The sequence below is a fragment of the Varanus komodoensis genome, unplaced genomic scaffold (genome assembly GCF_004798865.1).
Source record: "Varanus komodoensis strain SLA01 unplaced genomic scaffold, ASM479886v1 scaffold38, whole genome shotgun sequence".
In the NCBI taxonomy this organism is placed as follows: Eukaryota; Metazoa; Chordata; class Lepidosauria; order Squamata; family Varanidae; genus Varanus; species Varanus komodoensis.
The window spans coordinates 3,661,538-3,685,835 of record NW_025335909.1 but is presented as its reverse complement, the minus strand read 5'-3'; the positions used below and the strand labels follow the sequence as shown (position 1 = coordinate 3,685,835).

The window sequence follows — 24,298 nt, the reverse complement described above, 5'->3', positions numbered from 1 at the left end:
ATCAATTCTTGCAAAATTGCCACAAAGCAATGGAAAAGTTTTTACATGCAGGGTTGGACCCATATGGTACCTGACTTAAAAGAGTGGACCGGCATTGTAAGAGCACACTTCCACCAGCTCCACACTGCATAGCCAATGGTCATGGATGATGGGAGCTGTAGTCCAACAGCATCCTATCCATTACGAGTTCCCCACTCCTGGCTTTAGCAGGGTCTCAGGCAGCAGGGCTGGGAAAGGTTCTCCTTGGAAAAATATGGAGAGCAGAGGCTAGACAAATTGAGGGAGTTGCCTTGGCTGGAGCCACAGCCTGTGTTCCTCTAGCACAGCCAAGGATGACACCAAAGGCACACACGGCAGACGGCTCGGCAAGGGCTCACGGACCAGAGGTCCTTCCACTTGCTCCTCTATTGCACCATTGGGATCTGCACGCACATCTGCCTCATGCTGTGGACCAGAGGGCAAAGGCGAGGAGACCAGAGGGAGCAGCTTGTATGGCCTCTTTGCCCCCTGGCTCTCTACTTGCCCAGGGAGGAAGGAGTAGCCATGATGAGAATGAGGTGGAGGAACAAGAGCAGCTGCTGACAAGGACGGGGAGAAGGTGGCACCTTGGATGGGGAGGGGCCCTTGAGAGTTCCCTGGCAAGGCTCGCAAAGCCCTGGAGCCCCCCCTTCCCCCAGCTGGCACTCTTCGGAAGTCATGGCTACAGCATGCATCCTGCCAGCCAGCCAGCATGCCCATTCCCAGGCCCACAGGGCATGCTGGGCACTGAACCAGGCACCTTCCTCACGCAAAGCATGTGCTTGACCTGAGTTGTGGCCCTGATCCTCCACCTGAAGCTACCGCTATCATGTTAGCATTGTCAAGACAGACAGGAAGCCACTCACCTGCGTCTTTCCCAGGAGAAACAGCACCTACGACCTTCTGCATGTGATGCAGGTGTGGCTGGGAGTGAATACACACGATGGTTCTGGCTGGGGTCTGGTCTGCATAGGCACGGGAGCTCCCACACCAGCCAGGATTCCTCATTTTCAGGGCACCAAGTTCAACACCACCTCCTCATTTCTTACTTCATCTTTCCATGTGAACAAATGATAGAGTAGCCAAGATTAACAGCTCTGGGATTTAGCCCAGGCTGGGTTTTAGCCTTTTATAAAGAATCTGATTTATGGATGCCATTAGAAGGGAGAGCAGTATCGATCAGCCTGAACTGCTCAAATGGGTAAGTAGATATTGGGGGAAAAGGTAAAATGCTGAGAGAAGGATGGGGCTTCGGAGAAGCACATTTCACTTTTGAAAAATTCCGTGACACAGTAGATGGTGCAACAGGGGATCAGGTTTTCCCCCTCTGACTTTGGCATCAGTTCCACCTATTCTAAAAGGTTAGAAGGGCAAGGGGGGCCCTGGAGTGCTGGACGTGACTCACTGACCTGGAATTCAACACATCCGTCCTATGGCATCGCTCCCGTTCATTTTTATGGGAGCCAGAGACTGCAAGCTGGAACGTGGCTGTGGGTGCCGATCGTGCATGGGAGGGTGAAACCAACCTTGGGCTCTGGATCCTACATTTAATTTCAGAGAGGAGAAGCCAGTGTGGCGTAGTGGCTAAGAGCATGGGGCTGGGGCTCAGAGGATCTGGGTTCGAGTCCCCGCTCGGCCATGGAGCCAACTGGGTGACTTTGGGCCAGTTTCAGACTCTCAGCCCAACCTACCTCACAGGGTTGTTGTTGTGGGGAGACGATGGAGGAGGAGAGATGATGTATGCTGCCTTGAGTCCTTTGTAGGAAAAAGGCAGGATATAAATCACAATATAAATAAATAAATAAGCATGCAATGGTTTTCCAGGGGTCTGCACTATGTAACTATCCTCACAACATGTTCACCCGGTGAGCACAGCCATATGAAAAGGGATAAATGACCATGTGATGTGCTCTTGAGTTGGTGCACGGTCTAAACGGTTGAATTAACTTGCTGCTGCCATGATGTATAAGAGCATTTACATTGTGAATAAAGATTAGATAAACTGTTTAAAAGCTCGCGGGAGTGAATCATCACATTTTGTTAATTGTTCTCTCTCAATTTATCTCTCTGCCTTATTTATTAGGAGACAGGGCCTGAAACCTTAATAAAAAATGGTTGCACAAAGAAACATCTTTGCTTTCCACACACCCCTCCAACAGCCTTTTTAATTAGCTCAATTTAATTGAGCTTGCAAACTTCCCTTCCTGTTGAAAAGAGACTATTTTCCTTCCCTCTCTCCCTGCCTGCAGAAGCAACTTGGAGAACTGACTTCCATCCTCCTGCTTGTTGTAGCCAAAGAGGGGCAGGGGCTGGATTCACTGGCCACTGGATCCCCTGGCTGGTTTCACTGTTGGAAAAGATGAAGGCTGCACAGTATTATCATGCACGCCTGCATCCCAGTGGGAAGTTGCTTTAAGGAAGGTGCAACCGAGTCTTTAGCAAGTAGGTGTGGCTCCTTCTCTTAAACAATGACCTATATCCCATTAAAAACAAGGAGCAATGCCCAGCTATCAAGGTAGGGCAGTAAGCTTTTTCTATGCCAGTTTTTAGTTATAAGGACCCAGCACCTATATTTTCCCTTTCTGTCTGTATTTCCATTGGCTGTACCAGGTGGAGCTGAGGGGAGCTGTAGTCCTGGGGGGGGGGGGGTAACAAGTTAGGGAAGGATGCTTGATGCTTTGAAGAAACCACTTAAAATTCTCCTGAGTGGTTTTGCAAGGAGTGCAAACTAACAACACAGTTTGCCTGAGCGAAGCCATCTGCTGCCATTCAAGATCCCAGCACGTTTCCTAGAGCCCCTACTTTCAAAGCCTACTTTGAGAACTGAGCTCATCGTTACAATACAGAAAAAGCACAATCCAGGGCCACCTGCTCTTGAGACTCCCACGTCCTTCCAATGGCCACAGTCCAGCATGGGAGTCGCCAAGCCATGCATGCTGTACAGATGCCCATACAAGGGGAAGGAGGCTGGCGTGAAGGTAGAATTGGCACACAGATACTGTCCCGGGTGCCTCTTCTTTCTTCCCCATTGACACGCCCCCTTTACCTCTCTGGGGTGCATTTGCACCCTGGAGGGGCAGGCAGCACGACTCCTTCTGCAGCACCGAGAGTGGCTGCTGGCATCCCAGGGCCACAGGACTGCTAGGATTCCAGGGAATCCCATGGCAAAACAAGAACCCCGGCTGAAGTCCATCTTTGCCTGTTCCTGCTTGTTCCGGGGTGAGGCCAGGTGGTAAGCGGAGAATGTGCCCGCTGCCCTGGGCAGAGAACATTCTTCATTAGCTGATGCTTGCCGGATGTGAGCATCCAAATGAAGCCAGTCAGGCAAAGATTTTGCAGAATTAGCAAAAGGTCATTGCAGTTCCCATAAGGGGAAAACATTTACATCCAAGAAGAACGGAGGCCAAGAAACAGACCAAGATTACCTCCAAGGCAAAGCATAAGCACATGGCCCGCAATGTCTCCCCCTTACTCTTTATATCTGCAAGGAGACTGCACATTTCCAAAGAAAAAAATAGGTGCACGGCGCCCGAGTTAGCATCCCTGCATCCCTGGGGGGGCATCCCTTGGATACAGCGGTTGGATGCTGTATAACCCCCCCCCCCAAATATGATCATAGGGACATTTCTCCTCCAGTGACAAGGAGAAGACATCTGGGACCATCTCTGGAAAAGAGCAACAGCTGAAGCACTTGCATTTTCATTTCCCTTGGTTCTTCCACATTTCCCTCAATTTCTCATCTTCTACACTCTTAAAAAAGAAAAAAGAACCCACCACCATATCCATCTACGGTTCTATCATGCTCACCCTATTTGCAGAGACGTACGACTGACATCCGGGAGATGCATGGCACTGCGCTCTCTAAGGCAGCTTGCATTGCACGGCCAGTTTTTGGCTGTCAAACACATCATTCTTAGCAGAATAGATGAAAATGAAAGGTGATGAATTCTTGAAGACATCCACCAAATCCGAGAGCATGCGGGCTGAGGTGCCTGGAGGAAGGAAAGAACCAGGGAGGAGGGAAAGAAATGAAAAACCCCAAGCGAGATGATGACACAGTTCATTAACTGAGGCTTGTGCCTCCCCAGGATCAATGGCAGGGCTTTTAAAGTGCAAAATCCAAGAGTATGTGGATGAGAAGCCAAGAAGGTTGAATCTGGTCTTGTAAGGAAAGGTCTGGGGTTTTAAAAGAAACACCCTTCTGTGGTGTCTAAATAGGTTGCATGGTTCAGGATGCCTCTTTGCTGGAGGGTGCAACTAGTGCTTGTTTGCCAGACGCCTTTGTCTCTTCTAAAAAGGATGAACTGATGAATCTGTTTCACATCTGTGTCACTGTCTTTTGCAGGGGCGCCCCCCCCCCCATCACGTGGCTGGGTGCAGCTGCATCAGGGGGCTGAGCAGGAGGAATGGCGAGCTGTGCTGCTTCCCCGACCCTGCCAGGAAGGTCACACCTGGCCACCTTCACCTCATGGCTCCGTAGACTGATGTAGGAGTCTTCAGAACTCCACTTCCCATGTTCCCCTGCAGCAATAGAAGCTGCGAGAGTCCCCCTTCCACAAAAGGGACTTGCATGAAGAGTTGGGCGAGGGGTTATTTGGTTGGTTTGTTTTTTGTTTAGGTTCAGAAAGGGATGGATTCCTCTGACAAAACAGCAGTGGACCAGCCAGTCCGTATCATGCCGGGTTCAGGTGGGGCTCAAATGGATGGGGAAAATTCTGTCCTCTGCCCCGAATTTCGCATAGCTGCCCACTAAATCAAACAGCAATGCAGCATGTTGCAAGAATCTTTTCCTCTCCTCAGCACCACTGCAGGAGCTGAAACCCATTTTTTAAAAGATACGAATGTAGCAAAGATAAAACAGGATTGCTGAACTTCACAGGTTAATGAGCTCAGTGGGTAAATTGGCTTTCCACAGAAGGAACATATTTGTTCTCGGTGCATCATCAGTATGAATCTGACATTCTGAGACTGGGAGGTTTCGTTATCCTCCCTTGTCTTGCTGGGATTTGCTTCAATTATGCCAGAGAATGTTACTTCTTCCTTGCCCTTAATAAACACCGCAAAGGAAATTAAATTACTCAGACAGAACAATGGTGAACCAGTTTTGACATCTCTTCGAGGCAAAAGCTCCTTGTGTGCGAGTCGCTTAAGCGCGTCTGCCCGCACTTGAGGTCTCATGTATATGGGATTGCTCATCCTCAAAACCAGCACCCCGTGAGAACATACAAGAATCCTGGAATGTAACGGGAGAAGCAAGGAGAGCTGTTTTGCCACTCTTTTCTAGGAATTAAGAGTTCTGAAGATGTGGGAAGGGTGGTCAGTAGGTTGGACCAATGTGTTTATTGGCCCCTTCCAGCATTACTCTGCTATGAGTCTGTGAATCAGTATTGTCCTTCAGACGATGCATTCCACCAACGGAGCACACCACTAAGTAACAGTGGAGCTGTTTACATTACTTGTAGGCCCCTTCTTTCTATCTCTTGCAGGGAACGCAAGGCATGTTACAAATCTTCTTGCTCCTCCTTTCATCCTCTCAACGACCCTGTGAGGTAGGCCAGGCTGAGAGGCAGGGACTGGCCCAAAATCATCCTGTGACCTTCATGGCCAAGTGGGGACGTGGCTCTGGATCTCCAGAGCCCCAGTCAAACACTCTGAACCACAATACCAGATTGGCTTTCTCAGGGGATCAGCCTATTAAGGTTTAATGCTTTTACTGCCAGTAATGAAACCTTAGGAGAGGCATTTCAACCTTTGAGAAAAGGAGAGAGACTCCATCAAAACCAGGAAATGGACAAAGACTTGGCAGGTGGGAAAGGGAGTTGGAGTGATCTGGGGAACCCGGAAGGTTGGATTTGCCTGCTGGAGCTGAGGTTTTGAACCCCTGCTTCAGAGCTTCCTCCCACCTTCCTCTCCATTTCTGCAGTCCTAGTGCTTCAGCTGACCATTGTCTGGCTTGGGACAGCAAGACAAGGAAGCCAACTGGTGACCTTCTCAGCCATTCTCCAGACCATGGGCAGCGTTTTCCATCTGCCAGGATGGAAGCTTAGCCTTAGCTTTTCCATGGCATCGTCATCTCTGAGATGGCTGAACCTGACTCAGAGAATCTTGGCTTCCACAGGACCAAATTAATAAAAGGAGAGGTTTTTAAAACATTCCTTTCAACTTTCCACATGCCCAATCAGGATCTTTGGAACAGAATGAGAGAGAGGGAGGGAGGGAGAGGTGGAGAGAGAGAGGAAACAGGAGATATTTTTGGCACAAACCATCAGATGATACAAGAGACAGAAGGTAATTGTTATTGACCGCGCTTTGCTACAAGTAGGTCATATCTTGCAGGAAGATGTTACAAACGTTGTCAGAGTCAGAATAAGAGAAGAACACATCTTGCCATTCTGAGTAAATTTTTCGACCAAAAGGTATTGAGCAAAAGAGCCCTGTTGCTTTCAGAAACGATATCCTTTGACAACCCATCTGCTGCAAAATATTGATCGTCTTCTGTCAGCCTTCAGGAGTCTTAAAGAGAACTTGACCAAGGGAAGAGCATCTTTCGGAGACGACAGCCTGCTGGCATAGGACAAACACCACTCCGGTCTCTGAACTCTTGATTTCAGGGCCGCATGGTGCCAAATCAGTGGTCACCCAACTAAATGTGGTTCTCTGATTCATGGTAAATTAATTCCTTTATCTGAGGTCTTCGTATTCTTACACTTGAAGGAGGAAAGGGAGAGGATGTGCCAGTGTCCAGATTGCTAAGATGAGGGCTCCTGGTCAAGAGAAAGACTATCTGTCTACTAGAGCAGTGCGGGAAGAAGTTGCCGTGCAAGCTTTCCCTTGGAACCACCGTTTTTCCTTTGAGTGTTTGACAGTTTCCCAGGTTTTGTGTGAGTTCCGCCCCACTTCTAAAAGTCTAAAATCCCTTTCCTGTAGCTGAAAGCCTTTCTTTATACGAGGCTAGTAATCACTGTATCTGGTTTTGGTTTCATTGAGGTCTGCATTCAGAGCTTTTCATATCCTGCTATTCCAGAATAAAACCACTAGGTGGAGCCAGGTGATAGTGGAATAGCACAACTAAACCAGGCAAAGGTGTGCCATTTCTCCTGTTATAGTTTAATACTTCATTTGAAAAAATGTTCTGGAAAAGCAGAAGTGATCCAGCATGAGTCAGGAATCTAAGCATGCATAAATGCCTCACAGAGAAAAGCTTTTAGTTAATTATCATTACTGGCTAAATAGGATGGTACTTTTTGCTGCCTCACAGAAGAAGTCAGGACAGAGAGAAAAGCAATTATGCAGGACAAGGAGTAGCAATTTACCAGGGAAAGGGATTAAAGAACAGGGTGTATTAGTAGAAACAAGAGAGGGAATCAGAGAAATATATACTATTCTGGATTGCCTCCAAATATAGATAAAACAGACCCACTGAAATCAACACAGTCATGTTTAACTTGAGTCTCCTTGCTTTCAGTTGGCCTCGCTTCTGGTATGATTCAGCATCCTATGATGTTGATGAAGAAATGGGCATATCCGTTGCTTTTAAAACGCTTTCTGTATCTTTTTTCTTTCCTGGAGTTTGATCTCACCTCTGATGGTCTCTTCACCTTAAATGGGACCTATCATAAATGGGACCTATCATTTGTGTACGTTAAAAGGAGTGCATGGCAATTATCCATTGTTGATCAGAGAATGCCAACTTAAAGAGGCTGACAGCACAACCGGGGTATAAATTTAGTTGCCATGTAATTAAGCCATCGTTACATAAGCAATGAAGATAAAAATGTGTAATGAGATTTTGGATAATAATAGAAGGAGATGATAAGGAACATCCATGCTTCTAATTGGCATTGAGCAAATTAACTGTAGCAAATTAGATATCAATGAACACGGCTTTTCTCACAAATGTCAGTTATACATCAGAATATTAATTCATGCCTAATCAATTTTCATTTTCGGTTGGACTTGTTGACATTTAACACTGCAACTGGAATCCACATTTTATGGGGTGTTCATAAAATATTATATGGAGTGGAAAATTAGCACATCCTCCTGTCCCAAAAGGAAAAAAAATAGGTAAGAGAGGACTAGGGAGGGGTGTGTGTGTGACGAGGAAAAAGAAATCAGAATGACACATCACGTAATTGCTGATTGGAAAAAATCTGATGTTAGACTTGCCTGAGGCCAGAATTTTGGACATTTAGCAATGCCTGTCCCAGACTCCTGGGCCAGAAGCTGAGGTCTAAAGGCAGCCAAGTAGAAAACAGATCAGGAAGTAGCAGCCGAATGTATCCTTCAGAGGTTCTCCTCCAGCTGTTTTGGAGCAAACAAAATGAGGTGTGTTTCTCCTAAGAGCAGGGCCTTTTTCGCCATGGCACCATGGCCTCTCTGTCTCCAGTGTTGTGATCTTTTTGGCACTGGTTGAAACCCCTTTGATTCTCCCAGGCACTTAAAATCATTAGGGCACAATGTTACGCATGCTTTGATGGGGGGGGGGGGAATCTACAACACCCATCTTCCCCTGCCAGCCTACTGGAAGATGTGTTTTTTTGTCCTTCTGACTAGGCTTGCCCAAGATTGCACTCTTAAAATATGCTGTCTTTAAATATGGTGTTGCATCTGTAGATCTTTATGCTGCTGGGGCTCACTCTGGTTTTCTATTTGACTTTAAAAGGTTGGATCCTTATCTTTTATCATAGTGTTGTATGTATTGACTTAAGGTTGTAAGCTACCCTGAGCGTTTCGGCTTTTGGGCAGTCTAGAAACTGAACAACTAAGGGTGCTATTCTATCATCCCCCAGGCTGGATTCATGTAACCCCCAAACTCATGTGTTGATATGGCTAATTCTTTGTGGCACCTTCTCATGTTGCTGTAGGGAGGGAAAGCAAGCCAGCCCAAAAGGTACAGGAAAACCAGAGTTTGCAAGTCTCTTTGTAATGTTATTTCCACTTGGAATGCGAGGCAGAGTTTCAAATTCACATGATGCAGCTCATTACAAAGGGAGCCTTTACAAATAACTAAGATATTAGATGACCTGATCAAGCAACAGACACAGATGGAATCTCATCCGTGGATTCAAGAAGCTAACTTGGGATGCTTCCAACTTAACCTCAGACCAATTTCAGCAAAGCTGGAGGAAAAGAGGGTCGGAGTGTGTTTGCGCATCTTTCAAGCCAGCCATTCTCAAGGGTGCAGAAAAATAAAAAGACTGGGCATGGACATCTTGCAGGTTGTGGGGGAAACTGTATCAACAAGCCAGCTTCCAAATGGTAGCAAGAACTCCGAGCGAATTCATAATTTCACACATCTAGACGAGTGCTAAAGTAGCACGGCTGTCTTACACGGCAGTGTGATCCACTGGCATTGTGTCTCAATTTCTGAAAGGTCAACTCCCCGTTGTGTGTGCAGCAGTGCTAAACACCGGAGAATCCAAGTTCACTTTCCACGTTCGACCATTCCTCCACCAGGGAAAGAACAAGGCTCACGCCGTGAAGTCGGAATGCTGAAAACCTCTGCAAGCACGCTGGGTTCCAAGACAGACGCAGCCTGGGGTGAATTCATAATCAAGTTGTGGCAGCTCCTGTCCAACTCTCTTAGCATCCTTCCCACATTTTTCTTCTTCTTCTTGATGAGTGGTTTCTTCTTCATCCTTCTCTGTGCACCAGGGCAGGTAACCTGGTAGCCTTCTTGCGTGTTGGAATGTAACTCCCATAATCCCTGACCATGGGCCGTGTTGCCTGGTGCTGATGGGCTCTGTAGTGCAAACTGTTGTCAGGTTGTCAGGCTGCCCACTCATCAAGTCTGTGCATGGCATGATCTCCACCAATCAAGCTTGGGTCTCTCCATTTCTGGCGCCGGAGCATGTTGCTTGTTCGAAGATCGAACAAGAGCAGGGCATAGACCAGTGTGGGAGCCTTACACGCATGGATTATTCACAAAACCTTGATTTTTCTATAATGCCGCAAGAGGAAAGGCTCGAAGTGATGCACTGTAGAGTGAAGGAAGATGCTGGTTGTTCTGAAATTGGCGATCCTCCTTGGTCGGAGATCAGCAGGAATCTGCAACAAAATGTTGCAGCGGAGATGGCTGCGATCTATGTTTCCCTGCATCTCCCAGGTTTTCTGTTCTCCTGCCAGCAGTTGTGCAGGCAGGAGGCATATGCAGCACCATCACTGGCCATGGTCAGAGCTGTCTTGGAGCTTCCTCCTCTCTTATGGGTGGATGTTTTCTCTCTAGTTTTTATTTCTGATTCTATTGGCATGGTGATGCCATTTTGGCTCACCAGCCACACTCAGCACAGTCATCAGTGAGAGACGGAAAGTGGTGGAAGGTGGGGAGAACGAAAAGCTATTTCCAAAAAGGATAAGAAAAAGAAAATGACTTCAAAATAAAGGCGAACATGTACAGGTCATTGCTCCTCTTTTGATCTGTTTTACATCAGGCATCCCTAAACTCTGTCCAACCATTGTTTCCAGTAAGTAGAACATAGTGAAAAAGTAATAATGACTCATTACCCATGCAAATGAATTCTGCTCGGAGGAAAGAATTTCGATGCTTATAAAATGGTGCAATCATGCCATTGCTCCCAGCCAGCTGAGCGTAATGTATCACACACATACATGCACATAGACACCTACTTTGATAGTGATGAATGTGCACCTTCATATATAATTGTAAGCTAAAGGGGAATTGGTTGAAAAATAAATGAGTAAGCACCTGACTGAATTTGCAGTGAAAGTTGCTAAGGAGTGGAGTCCTAATGCTGGACAAATTCTAGCAGAGTGGAGGGACGGCAGGTGGATCACCAGCAGTTTGGGGCTTCAGCTTCCAGAATTTCTGAGCACTGGCGATCCTCGCAGGACCTGAAGTTCGAACTATCAGAGGACCTACTTTCTGGTCATTGCTGCTGTAGACTGCTAAGTTCAAGCCATTGCTTGGTGTGGGAGACCGAGCATGTGTTGGGGGCGGGGAACTCCTTCAGCCTGGGGTGTCAAGCCTAAGGGGACACATGTTTATCTTTTACAATCCAAGTGGGGCAAGCCATGCAAAAGCTGGAAACTCTTCAGCTCACAGGCAGTGGGGAAAGGTGGGTGAGGCCAGGCCACAGGGTTATGGCCTGCTAGGGAATCCCAGAGGGCCAGACTGGAGCTTCTGGGTCCCCAGGTCCAGTGGAGTCTGCTGCTAAGGAGAGCCCACCACCAGCCGGGGGAAGTAGCTCCTCCATTCCTGAACAGCTTCTGCTGGTCAAGCAAAACCTTGAAGTCCTTTGGAACTGCCTGTACCCTCTGAAGGTGCAGATCATTCATTCCCACCTTCTTCTCTTTAGTGTGAGCGCCCTTCTGGTATGGAAGAGGAATATTGTACCTGTGCTGTGTCTGCTCCATCCTACATATCTCCAGTGCTTCAACCTTTTCACACAGGACTTGCTTTCCATGCTGCTGACTCAGCCGGGTTGTCCTCTTTTTCTTGTGCGCTGAATTTCTCCTTTTTATTCTGCTAGAGTTACAGGCATACAAGGTCAACCCGCAGAATTCATTGGCGGGGGCAGAACCTCAGCTTTAGGGGCCAGAACTGTAAGAAAGAGCAGGCCCAGTCCTGCCATTTAGTGCCATTTAGTGCTAGTGAAAATTGTCTGTCTGTCTATCTATCTAACACATTTCTATCCTGTCCTTCCCTGGGTCTCAGGATGACATTACAGCAATAAGCACAGCATCAAACATCAAATAACAACTCATATTTCAAAACAACATCAAATCTTAAAATATTGGGAAAAAACTAAGGTTTAGTGCAAGTTGGACAGATTTCTGGTAAGAAAAAGTCCAGTTCTGTCTATGAATGAAAAATGCCTGGCAGTCCATGGAATATGGAGAGAATTGCTGTGATAAAATCTGTCCATCCCTAACGGAGAAGGTGACAACTTCTCAGGCAAGGAGACTGACCAAGGAGTGCTCGCAGTGTGTGTCTCTATTTGCATTAAAGAACTGACGCCATCCAGGTTTGTGTATTTTTCCCTCTTAGGAGATAATGCAGAGAATTATGTTTTGATTGACTTTCTGCAGACCATTGTTATTAGAAGAAGCCTTTAGAAAATTGAAGCATTTAGTCCAATTAAGCTTGCAGTCAATATACTTACTATGGCTGGGCACAGAGTCCCCCGGGAGTTTAATGCCTGTAGAAGTAGGGAGTCTATTTTCTGAACGCATCGAGTAAGTCACGTGCACCTCATAGAGCAAATTGCCGGCAGAACAGAACTTTTCAGGAGCTGTAAAACACAAGTCCCAATTCCATTAAAAGCCATTAAAAATCCCCCATTCAATCTTGCTCACTCCCCCTGTTCTTCCTTCAATCCATCCTTGCTCAGCCTCTGCAGATATTCTGCACTGGCTCTCTCATTCAGTCACAAAGCCAAGGCAGAAGAAAAGGTGTCTGAGAAAAGGGGGATGCTCCCCATCGATTTGAGAATGAGACCTTGGGAAGCATCCGTGCACCTGCTGGAGTGGCCATGCTTGGCAGCGAGGCCTCCAGCTGCTGAGCCCTGACCTAATGGATTTCCCTTTTCCTTGGCCTGCCTCCTAGAAGGCCCAAGACCAGTGCCGGTCACTCAGTTAGCTCTCCTCCTTTCCCGGCAGTTCATCCGTTTCTCTCTCGCCTCCTCAAGATCTTCTCGGTTTCTCCATTTCTGGTCTCTGTCCAAAGGAATTTTGGTTGGAAATGTCATCTTCGGCAAGCTCTCTCTCCCCGCCTCGTTGGCAGTGCTGCTCGAAGCCACCCACCCATGAGCGTTTCTCACTGTTAGAGCTGGGAATGGCAGCCCATCGCTTCCTCGTGAACGCTGACAGCACGATCGGCACGATGCCGATAAATATTGAGAAATGGAACGGGTGGAGGAGCCCCGGCAGGGCTGATGCCGTGGATGTCATGCAAAGCAGAAGAGACATGATAGGAGCACAGCTCTTCTTGGTTGGATGCGAGCTCTTGATAGGGCTGTGCCGTTTTTCTCCTCGGGCTCAGACAAACTGCCTGGGTATGAGCTGGAATTTAATCCGTGTGCTCCCAGGGAGGGAAGAGCACTTTGGGGGAAGGACTACTTCTGGGACAACCAGGCCAAGAAATGGACACAAAAGCTGTGTGTGAACCTGGCCTCTCCCTGGTGTCCCTTTTTAAACCCCAGAAATGCAAAACAGCCACCCCAAAGGGACGTTTTGTGGACTGGCCCTGCTTCTGGCTCCTTGATCCAGGGAATCAGTGTTCCATTTTTGTAAGAACTTCAGAAGAGCCATGCCATGTCAGACGAAAGTTCATTTCTTCGATGCAGGGTAGGCCCATCGAAGGCTCATTGCAGGCTATTTATTTATTTAAAACTTTTATATCTTATAATTATTATTTTTTTTAACTTAACGTTGTAAGTCGCCCCGAGGCTTCGGCGAATGGGGCGGCATAAAAATGTTTTAATAAATAAATAAAAATAAATATCCCATCCACTACTGAGGTCTCAGGACGGTCCCACGAAAAGCAAAATAGAGCACAGCAGCCAGATAATTTCTTATACAATAAAACCCCATCATTAAAACCATAGTCAAGCCTTAAAATAATGGGGAAAATCTTAGCCTGACACCGAAAAGGATGAAGTGTCAGTGCCAGGTGAATCTCTCTGGGATGTCACTGCAGATTCATCACTGGAGGAGGAGGAGGAGGAGGAGGAGGAGGAGGAAGCGGTGCAGGTGCAGGAGTGGACAGGGGGAGGGGGTCTTTGAAGTTTCAAGGTTACCAAGCATGAGAACTGTCCAGCTTAGGAAGGGATGGGATGGTTTTCAGGAGCAGAGGGGTGGATGTGTGAGGCCCAGTCCCCAACCCTGTGAGGAGGCATTGGGAGAAAGGAGGCATTGCCGCTCCCACCATCCTGCTCTCCAGCAGCAAGAACCACCATGAGGGTGGAGGCAGAAGCCCTACTGAAAGGGAGGGAATGCAGGGAAGTTTCCAGTTGGGATTCAACTCTTTACATGTGCAGAGGCTTCTCCCTCAACTTGGGTTGAAGGCTCTTGAGAATTCATACTGTTTAGTCATGTTGGAGGGTATTAAGTGTAATTATTTTTGTTCGTGCTCTCATTAGCTGTGCTAATAGAGCTGCTGCTGCTATTACTGAAAGGCAGGCTGGTGTAGTGGTTAGAGTTGAAAGTTTAAATCCTTGCTCACCCATAAACTTCCTTTGGGTCAGTGACTATTCTCAGCCTAACCTACCTTGCAGAATCATTGTGAGGATAAAAGGAAGGAAGGACATACATTCATGTCCTGGAGGTGAGATGGACTATGCGTATAATCATATGTATATAGAAACATAACAAAGAGTATATGGCAGGAGACATTTCACTGAGGAATCTAACCTGTTGTATCTTCCAGAATTTTCTTTCAAGAGACTGGATCTAGATTTTGACCCTACGGTAGAAGTTTCATATGGAAAAAAAGAACTCTCCTTCCAACCAAGGAGGTTAATGGTACATTTATAAGTGTATTTTATAAAGATTTTATAAGAATGGGCAGAATAATATTAATGATATGTGAACATAAGTGGCAAGACTGGATTTATGTTCCGAGCAATTACATTTCACAAGCCAAACTGGAGCGCTGATGTAATTAACAAGAATAATGAAAACTGCTGTCTTGATATAAATCATTGTGTGTGTGTGTGTGTGTGTGTGTGGCTGCATGCTTGTTTTTCAAAGCCAGAAACAACAGAAGTGGAGAAGAGGCATGGAGCAGGAGCTGAATTCTGTCATTATTCACTGGGTTGAAAGGCAAAGGGTGGGATTAATCAGGGAAGTGGCGATCCCACTGTTTTGTTCTGGAGATTTCCACCATCATGGGAAATAAACGGAACTGGATGCAAATTGCACTGATTGCATTCTCAAAATCCTAATCAGGAGAAGTAATTTCTTTTATTGATGTGAAGGTGGAAAAAAAACAAAACCAAACCAAAAACCAGCAACTGTGTGGGATGGGGAATGAACATGATCAGTCAGGTATCTTTGGCAATGCCTGCATGTTGCGTCTGAACCTTAATCAGAGAAAGCACGAGAACAGTTAAAAAGAGTCAGGCAAGGAACACTGAGGGATGTATGCAAACTTCATTTAGCATCATGGTTTTCTCCACTTGTCCTTGTTCACACCTCCAGGGTGAACGCAAGGCTACACGTAATTTTGGGGGAAAGGTGGCATCTTCTTGAACTTGCATTCATGTTCTAAAAATTCGTGCGGAAATGTGCTTGGCAAAACAAACAAAGCCAATTTCAAACAAAGCAAGGCAAAAGAAAAACTCAGATATCTTCATAATTTAGTCTAGGTGAGTAAATGCACGTTTGCATGCACATTTTCAAAAGGCATCCCAAAATGCCAAGAAAGCAGTTTTGAAAAGGGTACAAGTCAACAAAGAGAACAGAGAGAGAGAGAGAGAGAGAGAGAGAGAGAGAGAGAGAGAGAATGGAGAATGATTCTGTTCTGGAAGGAGCACACTCCCAGAACCTTGCATAAGGACATATCCACCAACCTTTTGCAGAAAACCCCGGGGCTCTACTTGTTAACACCCCAGTTCTCACCACAACAATCTCAGTCCCGGTTGCTCCATGGTTAAACTTTCCCAACGGCTCTTCTCTGTCAGGGGTAGCTGATTTTATTTTTCCTTTCCATGGTGAAATGGCCTGTCTTCCTCAAGTTTAAACTTTGAAGCCATTACAGGTTTCCCAATGACATTCGATTACAACGGCCACCGTCGTCTCCAGAACCATTAGATTCTGTTGCGCACTGATGTGGAACGTCCAGGTCCTACCTGCCTGGATTTCTGCACAGCAGGTCGTTTCTGAAGCTAGAATTTAAAAAGAAAAGCATAAAAGATGGCACTTCTAAAGATCTACCTCCTCCCCTAATGAGAAGACTTTATGCCTGGGGGTGAGCAAGGCAGCTGCCAATCTAAGAAAAGAAAGGAGGAGCAGGTTAAGATCTAGGACACCCATCCAGCGAGATGTCGTCCTGCCAAGCCCATTAAAGGATGAGAGAAGGTATCTATTTCTGTGCCAGGCTGCTTTTGAATGCATTCACCCATACTTCCATTCACTTGCTATTGTATATACCAATGGCTGGGATGAAAGGAGTAGCTCACTGAGAAATGCAAATACTGGGAAATTTACGGTGGGAGGAAAAAGAGAAGTGCCACTACAATACAGTGTGGAGCGCAGGACTCAGGATCCGCGACACACCGACAGGTTTTCTCTGATATTTGTGGCTGATAATTCACGCATCATAGTCTGGGGCGGGGATGCGGAGTGTCCGTTCCAGAGAAGCTTTTGAGGGACAAATATGATTAGTGGGCAGGACTGAATGCTAAGGGGCAGGGCAAACCCCCAAACAAGGCAGAAATGCCAACTATTTTATTTGAGTGTTATTTGAAATTATAATCCTAAAAAAACAAAAAGAAAACTACAAACAACATCCATCATCAAAAATATCGAGCCTGCTGGGTCAGCCCCCACACCCTTCTTTTTCCATTTATAATAACTTAAAAACATATTTAAATCTATGCAAAGTCCTGTTTCTCTAGACAATAATAAAAAGTCCCAAGTTTGACAGAAGTCAGTACCTTCCTTCTCCTTCAATGATGAAGTCAATCTATCCATTTCTGCACAGTCCAGGATCTTTTTTAAAATCAGTTCATCAGTGGGTAGTTCTTCACTTTTCCAGTGTTGAGCGAATGCAATCCTCGCCGCAGTGATTACATGCAAAATCAAATACATTTCTTGTTTACTAGTGTCCTCCAGTATAATGCCTAATAAAAAAACTTCAGGTTTAAAAGCTAAGGGTTTTTTTAACGTTTCCTCGAGCCATTTATGTATTTTAATCCAATACTTTTTCACGTTATCGCAAGTCCACCACATATGAGAAAAAGTACCCAATTTATGTTTACATTTCCAACATCCATTTGACATATTTGGAAACATCTTAGCTAATCTATTTGGCGACAGTTACCATCTATAAAACATTTTATACAAGTTTTCTTTATACGAGGTTGCTAATGTTACCTTAATATTTCTCTCCCACAGCTTTTGAGAAATGCCAAATATTTTAGAGGAAAGCTTTTTCTGGCAGTCTCTGAACCTCAGGCGAGGACTTTCACCATTTTGGGGTGGGCAAAAAGGGGGAAAAGGTTAGCAGACCAAGAAAAGAGTTGATGAGTGAGGAGAAGGGGGTGAGGCTAAGGGAAGGGGCATTGCATTCTGGGAGCCCTGGTGGGCAGGATTGATCCCTTGGGCCTGAGGTTCTGCACCTCTGCTCTAGACAGAAAAGAACAGGCTGATTCTATGTCAGAGGCAAACCTTTGATACCAACCATAAATTTAGCCCAATGCCTCTGCATAAGGGACAGAGAAGCAACATGCCCAAACCTCCATGGGATGGGAACATTTTGGACGTGTTCACCACCTGCAGGGCACCTTGTGTCCACTGCAGTGCATAAATACACAACCCTGAGCATGGATGCTTTTGAGGGAAGCATGAGTTCAGCAGACCCTTCAGGAGCCCTTCTCAGCCGAGCGAGCCGTTTCAGGATATTGAATGTGTGCACTATCTTAATATCGACATTGTTGTTATTGTTGTTGTTGTTGTTGTTGTTGTTGTTGTTGTTGTTGTTATTACATTTCTATGCCCTTTGGCACCAGAGCAGCATGAGATTCAGTGCATGGCTAACGGAAAAGGACAGGGGCCTCTGCTATTTCATACATGCAATTCCCCCATTCATCTGGGGCCCTGCAAGACTAGCGTCAGTGACACTGGAGCAGTTCCCATTGTAGGAGGATCTTGGTCCTGCCCAGGAGGCTGCTCCGAGGTGGTGCCACGTGGCGGCCCCTGCAGGCAAGAGTTGCATTTGACCCTCTTTCATTTGAAGCCCCGATTCTCTGGGAAGCTCTCTGCCCCACCAGCCAGCCATCCTTGGCCACTGGCTGAAATAAAAAACACAGGGTCACTTTTGCATCAGATGCCTGTGGAATTGCAAGCTTTGGGCCCACAGGGGTGTCATCTCTGGCCCTTGAATCTTTCTGCCCAGGGTTGCTTTCTAAGCACAAATTTATTTATTTAATTTATTTTTCGATTTATATCCTTTTTCCTACAAAGGGCTCAAGGCAGCTTACATCATTCTCCTCCTCCATCTTCTCCCCACAACAACAACCCTGTGAGGTAGGTTGGGCTGAGAGTCTGTGACTGGACCAAAGTCACCCAGTGGGCTCCATGGCTGATCGGGGGCTCGAACCCAGACCGCCTGAGTCCCAGTCCCACGCTCTTCACCACTGCACCACACTGGCTCTCACAAATGCCCCCCTCTCCCTCCTTGCTTAGGTACTTACACCCCTTTTTACAAATAGGGGCGTCCCTAGGAGACAGGATCCTTAAACACAGAGATGCATGGACTTATTATGGGTTATATTTCTGTACTGGCAAATAGCCAAACTAACTCAAACAGCACATGCCAATGAACATATGCAATTGTGTCCTTTCTTTCTTTCATGCTCCCATCTGCCTGAGCCTCAGGTCCTGTCTGACATTTAGGGCACAATCTTATGCATGTTTAGACAGCAGCGAATTCCTACAACAACTAGCATCCTCCAGCTAGCCTTGCGGGGAACTCCAGGACGTTCCCCTTGTCTGAAAGTGCATAGCATTGCTCCTTCAGACGCCGTGAAAAATAGCAGGAAGCTGCATTAGGAGAAAAAGCAATGAGTCCAGAATTAAAAGTAGGGAAATGCATTTATGGGACCAACCAAAATGCCCTGCTCTTCCCTGACTGGACATCCCTTTTCACCCTTAGGAGACAAGGTCCTTCAAGGACAGACAGATGGACACATGTACTTGGGAGCATATGGAATTTGCACGGAACATTGGGGGCCCTGAGCCCTGGATCTTTTCAGTACCTCGTAGCTCCAGCCCCGATGCAACCTCGTTTCCTTTAGCCGTTTGCAAGCTTGGTTTCCTCAGCAGGCACCACGGTAAATATACATGTTTGAACTGGTCAGATTCTAATTATTTCAGTGAGGCTGCGGCCGATACACGCGGGGGACTTATTATGTACTCTGCGCTCACGTCTGTCAGCTTCACTCTCTCTGTCACTACAAGTTAGATTTCCATAAAAGATGACAGGATGGATTAAATCCGCTCCCCATGGATAACGGCGGTGTGAGGCTTGGAGGGGGTATTCCGAAAGCTTCGCATAGCAGGCCTGTATCTGCGTATTACCCTTTTCTCACTCCCTGACCCCTGCATTTTTGGAGCAAGAGGCAGAAAATGATCAAGATGGATTTGTCTGCTGATCAATGGTAATCGAGCTGCATGGTATAGGCTTCCCCACCCCGCAGGACTGGACCACTTGCACCGCAGCTGAAGATTTGGAGATCTGAACGTTCCACCAAGGGAAACACAAATTACACACATCAAAAACAGAAGGAAAGCATGCCAAGGAGGGTATTAATAGTTCGCTTTTTCTTCAGTGTGCTATTTCTTTTGATGTGTGAGGAGTTTTTCTTGTTCTTTTTCTAACCGGGGGGGGGGGGCATTTAAAGAGAAGACCCTCCAAGTATATTGGGATATCAGCTGCTTTTTATGGCTATGAGGTGCCGCCTGCCAGCAACCAGTCTTTTTAGAGCTGACTGAGCAGGTGCATTTGTATTTCGGAAGGACTTTTTATGGAGACCACATTAGCCAGTGACCTTAGGGATGCAGGGATGGGGACGGTTGAGCTGGAAGGGTGCGGCTGAGATATCTTCTTTTCAGCATCCTGGTCCTGAAGCCCTTTCTATCAGTCGCTAAATCATAAGAGAAGCACTGCAGTCTTTTAGAACTGGGCAGAAAGGTGCCAAAGCTGCGGGAAAGCACCGAAAAGCAGTGGCTGGGAGAAGGGGAAGGAGGCAGCCTTCTGGACATTGGAGAGCCCCAGTGGGATCTCTGGAGAGCTGGCTGCACCCTTGTCCAGGGGGTGGTTTGGCTCATCCTTTGTAGGCAAGCAACCAAGAGCAAGCGCTCTGTGAGCACCTCTCGTAGTCTGTCTATGCACATTCCTTTTTGGCATGGCTTACCAGCAGGGCATGAGAAGAAGATGCTCCTGCCGGGGGCCAAGTAGGCTGCTGGTCTTCAGGAAATGTGGGCTCCCCGGAAAGTCTGTGGTGCACTGGAAGGTCCTCACCTCTTCCCACCTCTGCTGGCTCAAGTGCGGTGGCAGCAAGGCAGCCCGTAGATGCTGGGAGTGAGGAATGGCGGTCGGAGCCAATCAGCCGGCTGGATTCCAGATGCTGGTTCAGAATCGGAAGGCAAGGGATGCTTCAGTGGGGCCGTGGGGGATGGGCGAGGGCAAGATTCTGGGACGCAGGAGGAGGAGCAGGGAGATTATCTCAAGGCCGGATGCTCCACCAAGCAAGGCAGTTGTTGGGAATAACCAAGATGGACAGCCAGGGGGAGGGGTCTCTGTGGACAAGGATTTACAGGTGCAGGCCAGGCCCTGGGGTCGACCCCCTGATGAGGCATCGGCAGAGACGGGAGGTGCAGTTGCATGAGTAGCATGTGGAGAGGAGGCATGTTCGCCCTCGGAGAGAGCCAAAGGGATGGGGCCCAGGCATGCTCTGAAGGAGAGCTCCTGGAGGTGAATACTAGACTGGGTTCCACAAACTGCTCTGTGCACGCTCAGAAATCTGCTCTGGGTGATTTGTAAGAAGAAGCAATAAAGTGCAAGCAAGCTGGTGATGGTTCGAAGGAAGAACTTTGGCTCAGGAAGTAGACCTCTTTCTGCGGTATCTGGAGGCAGGCTGGTCAATACAAGGCCGGTGAAACCTCTGTTGGACAAAGCACACCTGGCTGAGAGTCAGCATTTGGCCTGGAGGGTCAAAAGTAATGCAGGCTTGCTCTACACTGAACCTAAGAAGAGGTCTGCTGGATCAGACTGAAGGTTGTTAGCACTCAGTGCCTTGCTTTTAACAGCGGACAGGCAGTTGCTTGTAGGAAGTTCATTAGAAGGTCAGAATGACCATATCTGTTCTCTCCCGTTTGCCCACTATGTCTGGTATCCAGCGGGTTGAGGAGAAAAGAGAGGGTTCACCTAAGGTCTCGGAGGAGAACTGAGAACTGAACTAGGAACTACTTGCTGTTGCAACAACACCACAACACACAAGCTCTTGGAGAAGACCTTCAGGTGGAGACGTGTGACCTATGAATGGGTGACAGCGTACTGATAAGTGAATTCTGCTGGCGACCCACTGCTCCTTTCCAACCCATTTTATGGCGAAGTCCAACTGCAGGCGGCTTTGGATGTCTCATTCTCTTATTGTGTTGCCCCCACACAAACTACGGAAAGGAACAGAGCTCCCAACGGGAGAGCCGGCAGCTAACAGCCAACGTGCTGTGAAATTGGCCTGATAAATAGAGGGAAGTGGAACGTAATGTCACCATTTTCATGGCATTGCCTGTGAACTGGAAACTGTTCTTTTTGCAACTTGTTGGCCAACCCTTTCACTGAAAAAGCAACTAGTTTTGATGCAGCTTCAACCCTGCAATCAAGGGATATTGTTTCCACAGGGCTCCGTCTGGCAAGCAAAGCAATCATTAATTTATTCTAACAGTGCGTCTCTGAAGAGATCTGTTTATTTGTCACCTTCTTCATTCTGAAGTAATCAGCTGCACCCCCATGCGCCCCAATTATTTCTGAACTATAGTGGGTAATCACTGGGAAATATTGCTACTTTCTATTTTCCTTTTCTTCTCTCTCTTTCACTCCTCCAAAAAGGCTTTTCTTTGAAAGAACTCCACATTTTTCCCTAACTTATTAGTCATGGGATTGCCAGATGATGAAAAAGAAGAGCTTGTGAGTAATGCAAAGGGAAATATTTTACATTAATGCATCCCACTGCAAGTCACCCATCTGTTAAAAGGTAAAGGTAAAGGTTTCCCCTTGACGTTACGTCCAGCCATGCCTGACTCCAGGGGGCGGTGCTCATCTCCGTTTCCTGGCCGAGAGAGCCAGCGTTTGTCCGCAGACGGTCTCCGTGCTCATGTGGCCAGCATGACTAAACACCGAAGTGCACGGAACGCTGTTACCTGCCCACCGAAGTGGCACCTTTTTATCTCCTTGCATGTGCATGCTTTCAAACTGCAAGGTTAGCAGGAGCTGGGACGGAGCAACGGGAGCTCACCCTGATGTGCAGATTCGAACCGGCGACCTTTCGATCAACCAGCACAGCAGCACAGCGGTTTAAACCACTGCGCCACCTGCGGTCCCTTTTCACCCATCTGTTAGAGATCCATGTTTGTGAACCAAGGCCTGAGTGGATCCATGTGAAAGCGGAGATGGACCATGGTCTTTTCATCTTGTGGACCATGTTCCACTTGGGAGGTGCTGTCTGGGGCTGCACTGGAAAAGGATGGGTGGGCCCTGGGGGAAAGGAGCTAACATGGTTAGAATAGGCTGTCTTAAAGCTTTTACTGACCCTAATTAGGGAGACATAATGGGACAGATTTCTCTTTGCCCGTAAAAAAGGATCCTTTCCCCATCGAGGCGACAAATGAAATAAAGGAAACTGCCAACTGGACCTCGTAAGATGCCATTCAGAAGAGGCACTGGGAGATGGTTAACCAAGAGATGTTGTTAACCAACAGACCCAAACAGGTTTTCCCTCCCATAAAATTAATAAATTACACCTCTGGCCTGCTGAGGAAATGCGGAAACCAAGCAAACTTTAAGCCACTGCTTGAGTATTAAATGCTTGAAAAAGAAATGGAAGAAAAAATAAAAAAAGAAGTCCCCTTCTGTAGATTAATGCTTTCCCAAAGATCCTCTCCATACATTTTGGAGACACCGTGAAAATTGCTTATTTCTAATAAAATGTAGCAACTGTACCCCGAGGAAAAATTACGGCATTATGAAATATTTTTCTCCCCCTTTTCCTGCAGTCAATTTAGTTTTCATTTAAAATTCAATAACTGCATCACACTCCGAATCTTCCACGGTGGCTGTAATGATTCTGAACCAAAAGTGAGGGTAGTAAACAAGGAAGATTAGAAAGCCATTATGAAGGTAATTTCTATCTCCCCCTTTTCCTCTTACCACACAGAGGCAGAAAATGGAAATACAATAATCTGGAAATGAAGTAAATGGAATGGAGGGCACTTGGTTATTATCCAAACAGGCGTGGAATTGCCAGGATGGAAGAGGTCTTTGCAGGCCGTTTAGGCACTGGTATGGGATTGGAACCGGTCCGAGAGACATCGCAGGAGTGGGTTCATATGAGGACATGCCCCTTTCTCCTGGTTCCACCCCTTCTGAACCACAGATCAGCTTTCCTTCCTTCCTTCCTTCCTTCCTTCCTTCCTTCCTTCCTTCCTTCGAAGCACTTGGCATGCATATTTTAAACTATGCGAGTTGAACCCCAAATATGCTGCTCTATTTTGCATTTTGTCCCCACCACTTTGGGTTTGGCCCCAACCTTCTGGCTTCTGGCCCAGACCCAGGGATTGCAACTTCTCCTAAGTTGAATTTAGAGACCATACAAACAGGATTCCTGCATTGCTATGCAATTTCAGAGACACAAACCCACTGAAAGCTTGTGTAGCCCGGGGGTGAGAGCGTGGGCTGGGACTCTGAGATCAGGGCTCAAAGCCCCCCTCAGGCCATGCAGTTCACTGGGGGTCCCTGGCCCAGTCACTGATTCTTGGTCTGGCCAACCTCAGAGGGCCGTTATGAGGACAGAAGGCCAAGCAAATTGCTTTTGATAGCCCTTGTAAGGGAGAGGAAGGTGAAATATGAATGGGGGTAGTGCCAAATACATAATATTTGTCCCTACTCCTTTGCAGCAAGGAAAAGCAACCATGGGGTAAGAGCTGAGAGGAGGTGGGGATCCAATTCTGTTTGCCAGATTTGACTCTTTGGGCACTCTGGACTGGAAAGGATGCTATTCTCCCTGAATCTGGGGGTCAGTGAGGGAGGCAGCTGCTTATTTGGTAGCCTTAAGATGGAAGGAGATAAAGAAAGAGAAAAACCCGCTTCTTTGGCAAGGGGGTTGCACAAGGAGGCAAAATGAGGCAGCCAAACGCCCTTTCCAAGCCTGACACATGCTCTCCCTCTCCTAATGTTTTCTCGAAAAGGATGAGAAACGAGACAAGCTCCCTGCAGATCCGAGCCTACCAGACTGAACCAACAAGCAGTTCATTGTGTCCAGGTGGGTGCTCCTAAAGGGCATCCTGCTCAGCACCCTTGCAGCATTTGACCCACGGC

The 24,298-nt window shown here is 47.0% G+C and overlaps 2 long non-coding RNA genes across 2 annotated transcripts; both read right to left on the bottom strand.

The window, feature by feature from the left end:
- Positions 1-895: 895 nt before the first annotated feature.
- On the bottom strand, positions 896-11,575 carry LOC123028766. The gene is made up of 3 exons (XR_006415757.1): positions 11,375-11,575; positions 3,826-4,010; positions 896-1,072 (listed from the first exon to the last, which is right to left on the bottom strand). It is a non-coding gene; the product is annotated as an uncharacterized LOC123028766 (long non-coding RNA).
- Positions 11,576-11,942: 367 nt separating this feature from the next.
- Positions 11,943-16,694, bottom strand: LOC123028765. Its single transcript, XR_006415756.1, has 3 exons — positions 16,638-16,694; positions 15,601-15,866; positions 11,943-12,272 (listed from the first exon to the last, which is right to left on the bottom strand). It is a non-coding gene; the product is annotated as an uncharacterized LOC123028765 (long non-coding RNA).
- Between the last annotated feature and the right edge of the window lie 7,604 nt (positions 16,695-24,298).